The following is a 16,858-nucleotide window of genomic DNA, read 5'->3' as shown; positions in this document are numbered from 1 at the left end:
GAGGCGTTGTCTCTAAATACAATCACATTATGAGTTATCTGAGTCAGAAAGATCAATATATAGAGTAACCTACGACTCAGCGTTTAGCCAGGGACATCGTACCATGTGGGCTTCATGAGTAGGTGGCACTGGACTGAACGCTCAACTTGAATTTAATCCTTAAACCCAGCCCATATGGTGGTCACCATAGTCTATCCTATGAACCAGTAGTAAAGCTTTAGGGGTTAAATGACTGAAGCTCACACAACTGTGGGGTAGAAAGAAGGTTAGAAAGACGAAGCATCACACAATACAAATTCAAGACCGTCCACCTTCAGAGAGACCCAGGTTTGGAAAATCTTGTAACCGCTTCTGTTCCTAGTAAGTTCATAAAGTCAAGGGTGTTCTAGCACGCAGCACAAGGACAGGGAAGAGTGAGGAAAATATTTTGGAAAAGAAATTCTGCCTTCGATATTCAGGTTCCGTAGGACGGGAGGAAATGTGCTTTTTCCCAGCGATGCCTATTTTCGCAATTGTAAGCAATCTCCAGACGAGGCTGAAGGGAAAGAAAGGCAATGAATAATTAAACTTTGTTACTGACGTTCTTGGCACTGTGTCAGAGAGCCAACGCTGACTATCCACTTTGGAGAAAGCCTCAGTTCTCAAGAACACATTTTGTTCTATGAAATTTGAGCTCTACGGGAAGACAGGAAGGAATGTGAGCTAACCGAAGGTAAGGAACATCTAAGTTGACCTTCCTCTGTCTTAAATATACAATCGCGTAGCTTTTTTTTTCTGATAGACTGGACCTACAACTAGATTATGTGGACTAAACAGTTTATCAACGATCCCCCCACCCCCCACCCCCGCTCCTGTGCTAGGAATCAAACCCAGGCCCTGCTAGATAAGTGTTCTACTACTGTTGAGCTGCATACCCAGTCCTTGAATTTTTTGTAGTGGGATCTGGTTTGTCGCCCAGGCTGGTATGGAAGTCTAGATCCTCCTGCCTCTGCCCCTTGAGGAAGGGGTTATAGATGTGCAGCGGTTGGCACTTTAGTCTCTAGTCTACCTGTGCTTTCTTCTCTGCCCTCCTCTTCCACTCACTTGAGCCAGATCATCTCAACAGGAAACAATCATAGTTTGAAATGATTCCTGAACTAGACATTACAGACCAGATAAACAGGAGCTCCTGACTTCCTCCACGATAGTAGGATGGTATTTGAATTTATTAGCTAATATTAACCATAAACCTGCAGTTAGCAGCAATGAACTGCAAAGGGTGGCTGAGCACCATACAGAAAATACACATCATTTTAAATCCAAGTCTTCAATCTAATCTCAACACAAATCCACTTAACACTGAGTTTCTGAACACATAATGTATAGCAGTTAATAAAAATATTTGATACAAGGATCCAAAGACCAAAATCAGCAGTGACTACATTGAAACTTAACTGCAATAAATGAAAATTAACAAAATCCTACAAGGAAAGATAGTTTCTCTGTAATAAAATCGATACTGTGTTTCAAAAGCATAAATAATGCAAAGCAGGGCCAGTGTGAACAGCCAGTTTCCCACAAAGACAAAGATATACAGGTTCACAGTCATAGCCACGAAAATACCATCCTACACAGCTTCTCCAGGGAGATGAGGCACCCTACAGCTGAGGTGAGCTCTCCGGAGGGCCAGGCAGTGTACTGCACACCCCCTTGGCACCGTCCGGCACAGAGGAGCCCTCTTACGTTCCTCCCACCCTCAGTTTCCCCTTCATGCCATGATTCCCACATATTCCTAATGCTGTTCTCACATACGGGGTTGTCCTATCTCCTTGTGGACACTGTGAGCTTTAGAAAAGTCAGCTACAGACATTTTGCTAGCTTTTCTAGAGATACAGTTTAGTGTTACAATAAGTTTGTACATACTAGCTTAATACATGAGTGATGATAAATTCAAATGCCTTCGGAGGGCTGTGCAGTGGTTCCCAACCTTCTCAATCTGTTGTTAAAGACTGTATCTTTTGGTTTATATGTGATTTCTTTCCTTGGTAGTATAACAATATATTTTCCAAATGCATTGATATATTCTCGTACACATTCTGCTACTTTATGGACTATAACTCCGGAATGGTTAACAGGGTCAGTAAATTTGGCAAAAATAAATAAAAAGACAAAGCCTCTGGGCATGGCTGTGAAAGGTTGTTCAGATGACATTAACTGAGGTGGAAAGAGCCACCCTAATGCACACGGCGCCGTTTCCTGGACTGAGCGGTGGATCAGCAGTCAAGCGCTTACTCACAGCTCCCGCAACAGACTTGGCTTCAGTTCCCAGCATAGAAATCGGCAACTCCAGTTCCAGATCCAGGGATCTGATGCCCTCTTCTGACCTTTGCTGGAACCAGGCACATACATGGTGCACATACATCTGTGTAGGCACTCATACACATGAGGTAAAATAAATCTCTAAAATTTTTAAAATATATATTTGATTTATTTTACAGCCTTCCTCTCCTCCCAGTCCTTCCCCTAATCTCCCCTCTGAGCTCCCATCCACTCCTCTTCTGTTTCTGCTCAGAGGAGGGTAGGTCTCCTGTGGGTATCAACCAAACATGGTATATGAAGTTGAAGGCTGGGCAAGGTAACCCAGGATGAAGATAAAGGCTCCGAAAGCCAGTAAAAGGGTCAGAGGCAGCTCCTGCTCCCACTGTTAGGATCCCACAGGAAGATGAAGACACATGATATACGTGCTGAGGGCCTGGGTACCATGTAGACATGCTGGTTGTTGGTTCAGTCTCTGTGAGCCTGTGTGAGCCCAAATTTGTCGATTCTGTGGGTTTTCTCATTGTGTCCTTGACCCCTCTGGGCTCTTACACTCTCTCCCCCACTTCTGCAGGACTCCTCGAGTTCTGACTAATGTTTGGCTGTGGGTCTGCTTCTGTTTCCATCAGTTGCTGAATGAAGCCTCTCTGGTACCAACTGGGCAACAATCTATGAGTATAGCAGGATATCATTAGGAATCATTTCACAGATTTTGTTTGTTTGTTTGTTTGCCAGTTGTGTTTGGTTCCACCCTAGGTCTCTGGGTTGTCCAGCTTCTGGGTCCTGTCCTTCCAGGCAGTGTCAGGGGTGGGCTCCCTCTGATGGTGTAGGTCTCACGCTGGACCAGTCATTGGTTGGCCACTCCTACAATTTCTGCACCTCCTATACCCCAGCACATCTTGTAGACAGGGCAAATTGTCCTGAAGGTTATGTGGTTGGGTTGGGGTCCCAGTCTCTCCACTGGAAGTATTGCCTGGTTACAGGGTCTTACCTTGGGTCACCTTTGTAGATGCCTGAGAATTTCCACTGCACTAGGTTTCTAGCTCATCCCGAGATGCTCTCCCCACCCCCGCTCAATCCTCCCTCCCGACCTGATCCCTCCTGTTCCCATCCGTCCTAACCCCTTCCTCCATCCACCATGTCTTCCCATTTCCCCTTCCCAGGGGTTTCCTAGTCCCTCCTTGAGCCCTCCTGTTACTTAGCTTCTCTGGATCTGTGGAAGTTTATCCTTCACTTTACAGTTAGTAACTACTTATGAGTGAGAACCCACCATGGAATGTCCCTCTGCTTCCTGACCATGGACATAGTGTGAGCAGCCCCTTCAAACTCATTGCCACCGTGATTTCCCTGCCATGATGGACTGTGAAGAAAAATAAATGCTTTCTCCTGTAAGTTGGTTTTGCCAGGTGTTTTTTTGTTGTTGTTGTTTTGTTTTTTGTTTTTTTTTTCCACAATGACAAGACAGAAGACTCACACATGTGTGGATTAGAATCAGACACAAACTAAGGTCGATATTTTCAATAATCTCCAGTGTCCAACTCCACTATCCAAAGAAAGCAAATCAACAAATGTTCTTTGTCACGTTTAAAGATGATTTGGGAACATACTTGCTGAGTTATTTATACTGCATCTCACCAAGTGACTCAGAGGACAGAAACAACGTGGAAATTCCTCAGAATCGGTACTCTGCAGTCAGGGAAGTGACTGCCTTGGGGAAGCTGTACTCCAGTCCAGGCGGATGGCCCTGCAACTCTGCGGCAAGGGCTGTCAATACAACCCTTTGAGTCAGCTCAGAAATTCTTTCATTTGCGTCCTTGATGGGCATTCAGTGCTCTCTTGCTGGGTCCTTGTCTCCTTGGAGTCAAAGGAGATGCTCTTAAAAGATAGGAGTCCACAGGCCGTCTGACTCTCCAGTCTTGATGTTCAGAAAACAAGATCGTCATTCTGTGCTCGGGTGGTTGTTTTTCTCTTGCACACAGGTTGGGAGCACTGAACGCGGGTGCCCACATTTGCATGTGCGCCTCCTGCGGTGCAATTTTCTTTGCCCACAACATCAATTTCCTGGGTTGTTTCTGTTACACAAGGGATCTGTTTTTACTGACTTAACCTGACAGGGATGCTCTGTCCAAATACCCTGCTTTGAGCTAAGAGCGTTGCTCAGGATCTGAGATAACCTTATAGCACAACTTTGGGAAGAGAAGAGATGAAAGAAAGGCACAGTTGCCTTTCATGCCTTCTCTCTGCCAATATCCTAAAGGGTAGATTTTAGATGTTGCACTCCTTGAGACTTGAGATGCTAATTTGTCAATGTTCCCAAAAGCTGTTTTTTAATAATTCTCCAAGAAACCAGGAAGCTCATGTATACATACCTCCACATAGACACACATAAAATCAAAGATAAAATAAACCTTTTTTAAAAAAATCTAGCTGTGGAGTGATGTCAACAAAATGGTGGGGTAAATAGATCCAAACACACACAACACATACACACATAGCAGAAAATTTCAGAGTTCTATAAAAGAGAAGTTTATGACAACCAGTAAACATTGAAGCAAGACCAACCAACCTGAAAATGGGAAAGCCTTGGGACACTCTCACTGCTTTGTCCCTCCCCCTCCCAGCTTGGCAACAGTCTGTGTTTCTAGGGTAGGACTCTGGTCCCTGGACCCAGAGGTAGCAAAGCACATTCTCACACATGCCTGTTCTCATGTATTTGAGTCTACCCAAAAGGCTGACACAGTATGATTGTATTGTAATGCCAAAAAAGCAGAGGGCATTGCTCAAAAACAAGTGGAGTGAGCTGACAGCCTCCCGAAGCCTGGATAAAAGCCCTGACAGAAGCGTTCAATAGACTGCTCAGGAAGAAAGCTGGAAGGAACTCTTCTGTGACGTTACACCAGGATATACAGAGAAATCTGAGCCATGCTCAGAGCAAAGTGCACACTCAGAGAAGATGTGAGAAGACCTGCTTTCTCTCAGAATAGATGCTGTGTTTGGATATCTCTTCGCCCCCACAAAGGCTCGTGTGTTGAGGACGTGGTGATCACTTTGCGGGGCTTTGATGATCTGTTCATGAGGACACTAATGAGTTCTTACCAGATGGGCCTTGAGCAGGCAGGACTGGCTGGAGGAGAGGGTGAGGGCAGCTGAGGACAGATGGTGCCCTTAGAAGGAGCACCTTGTCCCTTATCCCTAGCCTCTCCCATTCCCACCACCAGTTCCTGGATGCTGTGAAGAAGGCCCTTGACCTCTTCTCTCCTATAATGTTACAGTCTCACCCTAGGCCCACAGCAATGAAGTCGGCCAGCCACAGATGGAAACTTCCGATTCTGTAACCCTAGGCTGTAATCCAAAGTGCGCCTTCCTCTGTGAAGTGGTTTTTCTTGAGAATTCTGTCACCTTGATGAGAAATGGCTAAGGGCAAAAGCTGAGGATGTTTTTCGCTGAACCACCAGCAAGTCCTGTAACAATTGCTAATGGGTGTCCTTCCAGCCAAATGGAAAGAACACAAGCCAGTAGTGTGAGTCACTATGAAGAAGTATAGAAGATCACAGGAAGAACTGCATCCTACTCTACAGCATCTAAATAATCAACTCAAAGTGGATCTGAGCGCCAACCTTGAGAACCAGGGCTAGATGTCAGCTAGGAGAAAACAAAGCATAGGCTTCTATGAGCTGGGCTTGACGGCAGTTCTGTGAGCGGGACTCCAAAAGCACAGGCAACATCAACAAAAAGAGACAGCAGGCTCTGCAAAAGAACATCTGTGCAGCTGAGAATACTCTTAAGAAAATGAAAAGGCAGCCTAAATAAGTAGAAAAGCATCTACAAGCCATATCTGATAAGAGATTAATGTCTTGCATACACATATGAGCGCGCGCATACACACACACACACAGACACACACACCGAGAGAGAAACACACACACAGACACAGAAACACATACCTTCACAGTGACTCCTGTCACTTAAGCACAAGAACAAAAATTCAAATAAAAACAAAAATGATGGCAGGGTAGTGAGGGTGTGGGGAGTCAGGCATGGCGGTACGTATTTGTAATTCTAGAACCTGTGATGTTGAAGCATTCCTGCTCATTCAGAAGTTCAAAGATAGCCTTAGCTACATAGCGAGTTAAAGGTCGAGCCTGAGCTACATGAGACCCCGAGTTAAACGAAATAAACCAAGTAAATAAAAGAGGGGGTGGATTGACTATTTCTCTAAAGGAAGCACACAGTAGGGCTGGAGAGGAGGCACAGTACTGAAGAACACTTGCTGCTCTGTTGGGTCCATTTGGAGTCCTGGCCTCCAGCTGCTCTTCCCTGCTAGAGATCTTTACTTTCCTTCTGATTTGAGTTACTGAAAGCTGTGTCAAAATTGTTTACCAGCTCTGCTTCCTGAGCACGTGCTGCCTTGGCCTTGAGGATCAGAGGATAAGGTTTTCACCTGTTGGCCCACCTGACTGTGTTGGGTATATAAGCCTCCATGGTGCTTTTTTTTTTACCTTTTTTAAAAAAATTATTTATTTATTCATTTATTTATAAAAATTTCCACTTCCTCCCCTCCTCCCAATACCCTCCCATTCCCCCCCTCTTCCCCTCCCTCTCCAGTCCTAAGAGCAGTCAGGGTTTCCTGCCCTGTGGGAAGTTCAAGTTCCTCCCCCCTCCCTCCAGGTCTAGGAAGGTGAGCATCCAAACAGACTAGGATCCCAAAAAGCCAGTACATGCAGAGGAAACAAGACCCAGTGCCATTGTCAATGGCTTCTCAGTCAGCCCCCATGTCAGCCACATTCAGAGAATCCAGTTTGATCACATGCTTGTTCAGTCCCAGTCCAGCTGGCCTTGGTGAGCTCTCATTAGATCATTCCCCTTGTATCAGTGGGTGATCTCATCCTTCGCGGTCCTGACTTCCTTTTTCATGTTCTCCCTCCTTCTGCTCCTCATTTGGACCTTGGGGGCTCAGTCCAGTGCTCCAATGTGGGTCTCTGTCTCTATCTCCATCCATCGTCGGATGAAGGTTCCCTCTGATCCTGCCTTCCTTGCTCACGTTCTCCCTCCCTCTGCTTCTCATTTGGACCTAGGGAGTTAAGTCCAGTGTTCCAATGTGGGTCTCTGTCTCTATCTCCATCCATCACCAGATGAAGGTTCTATGGTGATATGCAAAATATTCATCAGTATGGTTTATGGGCCAAGGCCAGTTCAGGCTCCATGGTGCTTTTTAAGAAAGGGTTTCTTACCAGTGACTAGAGGTCCATGTCTCTGTCTGTCTGCATGTGTGTGTTTGTGTGTTTCAACCTCCAGCCCCTTGCCCGAAGCTCGGGAACTGTGTGGTAGCGCGTAGAGCGCAGACAGACGTTGCGCGCTACACTGCTCTTCCCAAGGACTGCGCGCCTGTGTCCAGCCAGCTGCAGAAGCCTCTTTTCGGCCGCGCGGGCCCTCCACTGCGCAGAAATAGACACTCGGCTTAAATGGAAATCTTTAAAAAAAAGAATACACCCCAAAGGCTATCACACACATGAAAACCTTCTCTATACCACTCGTTAAGCAAACAGGAAACAAGCCCTCATGAGATACCCCTTCCCGTGCATCAGAGACCTGAAAGAATAATTTTGAAAATAAAATACTATGAAGCAACTGAAATGTGGTGAAATCAAGACCCCCACACATTGGCGGGCAGGAATGGAAGCATATGCCACATTACAGGAATTCGCTATGCTCTCCACTCGTGGGCCACCTGTTTCCAGCTTTGGGCTGGTGTTCGCATACCTAAATCTTGATTTCTGTTCTTCAGGGCATATTCCTCTGAGTAGAGTAATGACGTGTTGACTCACATGGTAATTCTGGGTTCCTTCTGAGGAACTGTCAAAGTGTTTTCACAACTTTTCCAGGAACTCTTGAAGAGTTGAGGGTGTAGCTTGGTGGTAGAGCACTTGCCTAGTATGCCTGAGGCCCTGGGTTCAGTTCCAACACTGAAGGACAAACCAGCATAGCTCGGTAGATGAGGCAGAAAGATGCCTTGCCCATCCTGAAGGTGGCCTCCGACAGCAGTGTCTGGTCAGCATTTCCTTAAGGTTGCTTGTTGGCAAGGGCTTTGTTGAGGCCACAAGAAAAATCTAAAGAGGAAAAAGAGTCACTTAGGTACCAAAAGGGCAAGTCTCCACCACAAGAGACATCGTTCTGGCCTTGCTCGGTCCCCAGACCACACAGTACATGCTGAGGTCATTGGCAAGTTTCTCCTAAATCAACTTGACTTTCCTAATGGATGCCCGAGTGTGCTAGGGTATGACCCTCAGGTTCCAGTGGCTGCTGTGTTCTTTCTTTTCTTCTCTATCTCTAGTAAAAGTTGTCTTATAGGTGACTCCATTCAGGTATCACCAACTGTTTCAATTCCCAGCAATCTATGCAGGGGGCACCTCTGAGAAGGAAGTGGAGGTCCTTTTTGTCCCCCTCAAACACACCTGGTTACAAGGTAGGGTGACCTCAAGTCCTCAGGCCGCCAGAGATGTTAGGAAATGCCTTTTCAGTTGTATTGTCTCTCCTTGTCACTCAGGCAGGAACCCACAGGGGTTCTGGGACACCCACTGGGACAGTCTGCCTGACAGAACTCAGAAACACACGTCCTTTCCGATCTACTGTCCTTGATCAAACTTGGGAATTTGGTCTCTTCCTTTAGCACAAATGACCTCCTACGAAGAGCGTCAGACCACCATGCATGAAGAGCCACTGGGAAGTAGCCCCTCTGGATCCCAAACTTGCTTGGGCATGTGTGCATCCTGGGGGTAACCTGCTGCTGATTAATCTTTTAAAATCCATTCATGTCAGCTTGTGTGTTGGGAACAGGAGTCAAAGCACAGATATGTAAGTCTCCTTAAAAAAAAAAAAAAAGAAAGAAAGAGAGAAAGAAAGAAAGAAAGAAAGAAAGAGAGAGAGAAAGAGAAAGAAACCCTGGTGATCTTCTTGTTTAATTACTACCTGTTCTGGATTTTTTTCAACGTACTCAAAATTATATGTAATTAAAGCTTGCTTTTAGTATGATTACTTATTATTTCATAACATTGTTGAGATTAGGCTCCGCTCTACTATAAATTACTCCGTATTGAACAAAACAGTGGTTTCCAGACTCTGTCTTGCCCTAGGAGACTCCCTTCTGAGGGAGCAGGAGAAACGACTGCGGCCCCAGAGTGGACTCAGAAGAAACACCATCTGCTGGGCACCACGCAAGCAGTGCAGACTGATAATTGACAGATTCCTGGGAATAAAAGGGGAAGAGCCTACAGGTTTACTGGAAAGAACTGAGACCGTGAGGGACACAGGGGTACATTCAAATCCTATGCGGGAATGCAGTCTGGAAACATTTCAGTCATGGCAGACAGAGTGGAAGGTGTAACTCCCTCCCCTGAGCTCCAGCAAGGAAAACACCAAATACCTTGATATAACAGCGGCTCCAACCTGTCTCCGACACCTGCTCAGTCCCCTGTTGCCCATGTGGCCTGCCCCTACCTGCCTGTCTACCTGTGTGTCCATTTGTTTCTTGCTCTTGACCTAACTCGAGGAGTTGAACTGGACAGCCTCGCTTTCACCCCCAACTCCAGCCACTCCAATGGCAGCTCCATTAGCAACTCCCTAGATTTACTGTGCATTGTGCTATACAGAAGCTAAAATTGACTATTAAGATTGGCATAAAGGGACGTGCATTCACCAAGATAGACTATGACGATGTGTTGTTATAGAAACCATCAAACAGTGTGACGGTGTTGCCATTCAATAATTTCTGACATTGTGTAAAGACAGAGATGAGCTTGTCTGTCCCTGTGTGCCCACGACAGTAATCCTCACAAAGGTGGATGGACGAAGGCCAGATTGCTTCCTGCTTTCCAGTTAAGGAAAGCTAAGACCAAAGAGGAACTAGGGGTATTGCCCAAGCTCACATCTATGAAGTGAATTTGCTCTGGGAACTAAGACTCCAGCTTCTGCAGATGGGGAACAAGCACCTGCCAGAGAGTTGAAAGTTCTCCTTTAATGCTTTGTCCCTTGCTGAACTGAGGATTCTGACATGGAGGGGTGGAGGGAGATTCAGTTATTTCACTAAGAGCTGCCATTAACTGCGGGCCTTGGGCAAGGCTGCTTCTTAATCTTAACACAAGACTTGAGAGGTCAATTTGAGAACCATCTGAGATAATGTTTAACTTGCCTCAAGACACACCTGTGAGGAATGTCTTCTCAGAAATCTGGTGAAAATTCCTTCCAGACCATGCATTCCATCTCTGTTCTTTCTTTTGGTGTTTGAACAGCAGTTAAACCTGGACCACTAATATCAAGTTCAAATAAACGTGAGAAACATCCCAGACATATAATCCAGACACCTGGGAAAGTCGAGGGGATATCTAGACAAGGCCATAGAGCACATGGAAGACCCTAACCAAGGCCGTGGCTTGCCTTTCCCAATTTCTACAAGGGTTCTTTGTTTTACTATTTTGATGAATACTCCCAAAGGCAGGGTTATGTTGGGGGCAGGGTTGTTTGTTTTAAACACCGCTACACTCAGAGTCTCTTAAACACTTGCTGGGAGGTCCCTGAAATCATCTTTGTGAGAAACTCCTTCCCCAGTTAATTTATCATCAGGAGATGCTAATTTAGCATCAGGAGATGTGTTTGTGTGAAAGGCCTACAGAAGGAGCTCTCAGCTTTCTATGCTATCTTGTTTTTCCTCTGAAGCTGTTAAAGTCACATGTGAGCATGGAAAAGATGATTTTCCCTTTAAAAACCCACCCTCAAAAGTTGGCTCACCTTTCCTGGTTCATGATGTTACCAGTAGAGAGAAATCCAGCCTCTACAGCTACAGGCTGAGTGTACACACAGCCCGCTACCAGCGTCTGACTAATCTTCACCAATCAGTGATTCACAGGGCTCAGGAGACTCGCACCTTCCACTGCCTCCACCACCAGCTTTCTCCCCAGAGACTCTTCTGTGGCCATGGCCCTCCATTACCTGATCCTAACCTTCTCCTAACTTTCTTAGGGTTCAGAAGAGCAATCTGTGCTTCCTTAGGGTCTCAGCTTACATGTCATATCCAAGGGTCAGTCTCGCTGATCCTGCTCCCTCTCAGACCTGATTAGATTTCCCCAATGCTGTCCAGTGTCCTATCTCTTTGGAACTTTGTCCACAATTACTATTACAATATTAGAATTTTTAGTATTGTGTTGGTTTGAATAAAGATGCCCCCCCCCCCGCCATCGGCTCATATGTTTGTATACTTGATCCCCAGTTGGTGGAACTGTTTGGAAAGGATTATGAAGTGTGGCCATGTTAGATAAGGTGTGTCACTGGGGGCGGGCTTTGTGGTTTCAAAAGATGCAATGGTTCCCAGTATGTCTTCCTCTGCCTCTTATTTGTGGATTGAGATGTGAGAACTCAACTACCGCTGTGCCTTTGCTTCTCCATCATGGTCTTGAAGCCTCTGAAACTTAAAGCTCAGATAAATGATTGCTTTTATAAACATCCCTGGTCACAGTGTTTTGTCCCAGCAACAGAAACCCCAACTGAGACAATTGTTATGATGTGTCTGCTGTAATCACCATAAGGATGACAATTATGTTGACCTTGGTGACCCCACTGCCTAGGAAATGGCTTGGCAGATACAGTCAAGGAATGAGGAGAGAGAGGGAGAAGAGGGGAGGGAAGGGAAAAGGAAGAGAGGGGAGTGGAAGGGGAAGAAGAAAAGGGAAGAAAGAGATCTGGGGTCTGGATGGAGCATCTAACGCAAGCCAGTCTGTATTCAGCCACCCTAACTCAGTCTACATAGCTTGAGGCCCACACCCTCACCCTTTGCAGAGCCAACACCATCGCAAGCTCTTCTGTGTCTTTCTTGGATGACACGCTGCTACTTCTAAACCCTCTGGGCATTGCTTGAGGCACAAGCTCCACTCTGTGAATCCTTGACTCTCAGTCAGGCCCTAAACCCTGTGGACATTAGCTTCACAGGTCCCATTGCTCAGGTCTTCCCGGTGCTGAGCGATGGCGCGCCTCCGCTGGAGAAGTGCTAGGCTACCGCCAGTGCTTCTGAGACGATCTAGAAACCCACACTTCAGGGCAGCACCTTAGCAATCCGCATCAATGTCCTACCAAATGTCTTCGAATCTCATTCGAAAGACACTAATTTTTCAGGACGTTTCTACTTGCGTGAGGTCTACCCACCCAAATGCATACAGCTTTGACTCTTCCTGAAGTAACCTAATCACCAGGTGTAGCTGTGTCTGTGGCAAAGGCCATGCCCAGATCAGATCAGCCTAAATAACAACCTTGGAAACTCAGCCCAACACTGAGGTTCTGCTCACCTCCCACCCCTTCTGCCTCCCATCTCCAGGTCTCTGACATCACAGGAAAGTAGACAGCATGAACTAAAGCCAGCTCCGAGCTCTCCAAGATCATGTGTGAACCAAAGATGTACCTGCTTGTACCGGCCAGAGGTTCAGCTTCTGGTGGGAGAGCTACGAGCTTTCTAAGAAGGGTGGGCCCCTCATCCCAGGTGCTAGGCCCTGCGCGTGATGGGGAGAGAAGAGAAGCCAAGAGACCAAACTAACTGGGATCAGAGTTGGTAGAGAGGCACCCCAAGGAATCTTACAAAACAGAAGCTGAAAGCGGAGGGGGTTGGCAAGACAGCCGGTGTAGCTAAAGTTCAGAGAGGTGGGGACGGTGCTGGTGATGGAAGAAGAGGTGGAGCAGCCGTCGCCTGGGGTGGCACTTGGTGCTGTGCGCTAATATGTAAGTGCAATGTATGCTCAGCCTGCCAGCCTTGAAAAACTCCAGTAAAGTCTGCCTTGTGCTTTGAGGTCAACTGGGAACCTTTTATTGTACTGTTTCAATGAGGCAGTGGGTTCTGAATTTCTCTTGGTAGATACCGCGTAAACGAGACTCCCAAGGAAGCCTTGCTTGAGTACAAGTGACGGCAGATGTGTTTATCTGTTTGGAAGGTGTCAGAGACATTTTTTAGAAAGAAAAGATGAGTGTGTGTGTGTGTGTGTGTGTGTGTGTGTGTGTTGCACACATGGGTAAGTTCAGGTGCCCAAGGAGGCCAAAAGATTTTGGATTTTTGAGCTGGAGTTATGGGTGGTTGTGAACAATATGTTCTGGGTCCTAGGACCCAAATGCTGGCTGCTGGAAAGAACAGCATGCACTCACAACCACTGAGCCATCTCTTCAGTCTCGTGAGAGCATCCGAGACATTCTTTATTGGCACAAACATAATTTGTGAAAATGAAAAATTAAAGTCACCGTGAAGATCATCAAGGGTCATTACTTTTCCTTTATGTTTACCGTAAAATACGTTAGTCTCTAGTGTGAAACTCAGTTTTAAGACTCTCCCTTTCTACACACACACACACACACGTATGATTTGCTTGTGAAATGTACTCCACAGACTCATAATTTGAGGGCCTGGTCCCCACCTGGCCTGCTCTTTTGGGAAGGTCAAGAAACATTCAGAGGTGGCAATTATGTAGGAGTAGGCCCTGGGGCTAGGACTTGGGGTGTCTCGTCTCTGCCTCTTCTTATCTGAATTCCTCTGCTTCCTGTCCACTGAGACACAAGAGGCCTCTATAGCATGCGCCTGCTGCTCCTATCACAAGCTTCTGCATACATGCACAGGGCCAGGCTGCTTGGGGCTGATCCTTTGGAAACAAAGCCCTTTTTCCCTTAGGTCATTTCTGTCAGGTATTCAGTCACAGGGTGAGAAATGTATTCTACTTTGTATGTGCGTATTCTATACCTATATAGACATACTTAACCATCGCCAGCTCAATCCCCCACCCCATCCCAACCCTAGATGTTCAGTGGGATGGCTTTAATCTGGGGTCTTGGAAAAAAGAAAATTGTGGTCTTTGCCAACTCATGCCACACCTGCGGGCAGCTGCTGTTGCTTCCTTGCGGCTCCATGAGGCCGTGGGGGTGGACATGGATGATGGATGATCCAGCCATTCTGAAGAATGTTTTTATATCTCTTCTTGGGAAGACGGGGTGAGGGTGAGGGTCAGAGGGAGTACGCTGGCTTGGTGGGAGAGCCCTGGCTAGCGGCACACCCTGTGGGCTGCATTCCACAATTCACCCTTATAATTTAATTCAAGAAACTGAGCTCCCAGCCAAGAACAACAGCTTATGATTTGTGAGTGTCAAACACGCCAGAAAGTGGCCAGGGTAGAGGAACAGGTGGCAGGGCAGGATGCCTCTGTCTGTTGTCCTGGTACTGGAAGCCTCTTCCACGTTAGAACATGTGGCTTCTCCCTGCTCAGGACGAATGGCCCCTGCTCAGGTAGCTGAGACTGTAGGACTCCAAGCCTGAAAGTCAGCCGTTGTCCCTTTAAAAATAAACTCTGTGACTGTAACCCTGGCTGAGTCTGTGCATTTGCGGCCTTGGAAGAAAGACACTGGTGCAACCAAGATGCGCAGCCACCAGAAGTAGTCATTTCAGCGTCTGGAAAGACGGCCAAGTTCACGTCCTCGCCCTGCTGCTTGGTCTCCTCCAGGAGACCAAGGGACCTCCTGGGCCTTGGCATCTTCAGCCAACAGAAATGTACTGGGGACCATTTGTGCACCAGATGCAGCAGGGAAGAGAACAGACAGCCCCTGCTCTGGAGGACCTCAGTGAGTCTCACGGCTGCACTGACAATGGACTGTCGGAGGGTAGGCTAGAGCAGCAGGCCTGGGGCCAGTGGGTGGGCTCAGGGAGGAGTACCCCAAAACATGGCGGCCTGAGTTCACTCTTGAGTGTGGTGGAAAGGCGAACTGACTCCTGAAGGTTATCCTCTGATTTCCACCTGCACAACATTATGTGCACACATGTGCACACACACTCACCATTGTATGCACATACAGTCATGCACACACATGCCCTTGTATGCACACTCAGTCACAGACACTTACCATTGTGTGCAAATGCAGCCACACACACACTCACTACTATGTAGACATGCAGTCACACACACACCAATGTATCTACATTCCTATAGCAGATGTCTCTCTTCTAAAGACACCAGTCCACTGACCTCAGTTTAGCTAAGTGCATCAACAAAACCTTATTTATCAAGGCCTCTGGACAATCCCAGGAGAACATGCGCTTGAGAGGAGGGCCCTATTCAGCCACATAGGTGCAGAATGGTAAACCCACAGACAGGAAGTCCATCACACAGGCAGGGTGGTATCAGAGAGGCGATACGGCTCTTTTCTGTGAGCTTCCAGCTCTGTCCTCCTCACTTGTACTCTGGGTCAAGACACACAGAAACAGAAACAAAGATGAGAAAAGGTGCCTCTCTCCTCGCCGTGGGAGGATGATTGGCGCATGAAGCTTTGTGTTTCTCGGAGACCAGAGAATCGGGAGCCTGAATAGAGAGTGTGAGAAGACAGACAATATGCCAACAGGAACAGAGAGGAAAAGAGAAAGGGATGAGGACTTCCCGAGGAAGAAGGGGTTGAGAGTGGGTGGACTATCCTGGAGTCAGTCCCTCAAACTCCCAGACTCCAGTACACCCAGCTCTCCACGGAATCAATAGTTCCAGGTCGCAGGCATGGTGAAAACACACCAACCATGCTGTATCATGGTGGGCAGTGGCGAGCCACAAGTTCACCGTTTGAAATTGCAAAGCGTGTGTGTGGAGACTTTCAACTGAGGGCCACAGGAGACCTTCCTGAGGAGGTGACTGCTCAGATGGGCCCGCAGGTAGATGGGGAAGACGTAAGACTCCTCAGACTGAGGGAACAGGCCTGGTGGGTCCCTGGTAGGAAGGGAACTATAGTCAAAGCACTTGAGGAGGAATTCTAGCAGCGTGGAGGTGGGGAAGGCAGCGTCTAGATGAAGAAGAGCAGGGTCAACAGTGACTCAGCAGGGAGCATTCACAGGAGACTTGTGAAGTTATGGACTGCAGTGAGAAATCCCAAGGAGGCCGCTGAATGGCTGCATCACCAAGAAAGAAGTGGGGAGCTATAAGCATAAATGAGGGAATTCTCGCAGGGTAGTGAGAGGGGATACAAATTATAGTTAGTATATACCCAGCACACTCAGGGTACACCCATCACAGCTAAGGTATACCCCGAAAACTCAAGATACACCCTTCGTAGCTGGGGTACACCATCACAGTTGGAGTACACCATCAGACCTGGAGTACACCATCATGGCCAGTGTACACCATCACTGTTGGGGTGCACCATCACAGTTGGGGCACACCCATCACGGCCAGTGTACACCATCACAGTTGGGGTGCACCATTATGGCTGCTGTACACCATCATAGCAAGTGTGCTCATCACAGCTGGCTGTGGAGCACAGAGCTTTTCTTTCTACACTTTCCCTAAAAGCCAACACAAAAGTTAGTTCTTTAAATGCTGAATGTTCATCTCAGCAATAAGAAGTGGAACATTTGCACAGAACAGTGTTCTCAAAAACTCCTCTCCCTGTCTGTACTCATTTGGTAGCAATGCTTCCCCAGCTCCCAGTTGCCTGATATGAACTGTCACAGCTGGTCAGCTGATGCAAAGACAAGGGTTCTGGGTAATCCAGGTGGAACCAGTGTGACAGAGCAGAC

This window comes from Myodes glareolus, chromosome 19 (genome assembly GCF_982192425.1).
Source record: "Myodes glareolus chromosome 19, mMyoGla1.1, whole genome shotgun sequence".
NCBI lineage: Eukaryota > Metazoa > Chordata > Mammalia > Rodentia > Cricetidae > Myodes > Myodes glareolus.
The sequence above is the reverse complement of the archived record's forward strand: the minus strand, read 5'-3'. Positions refer to the sequence as shown.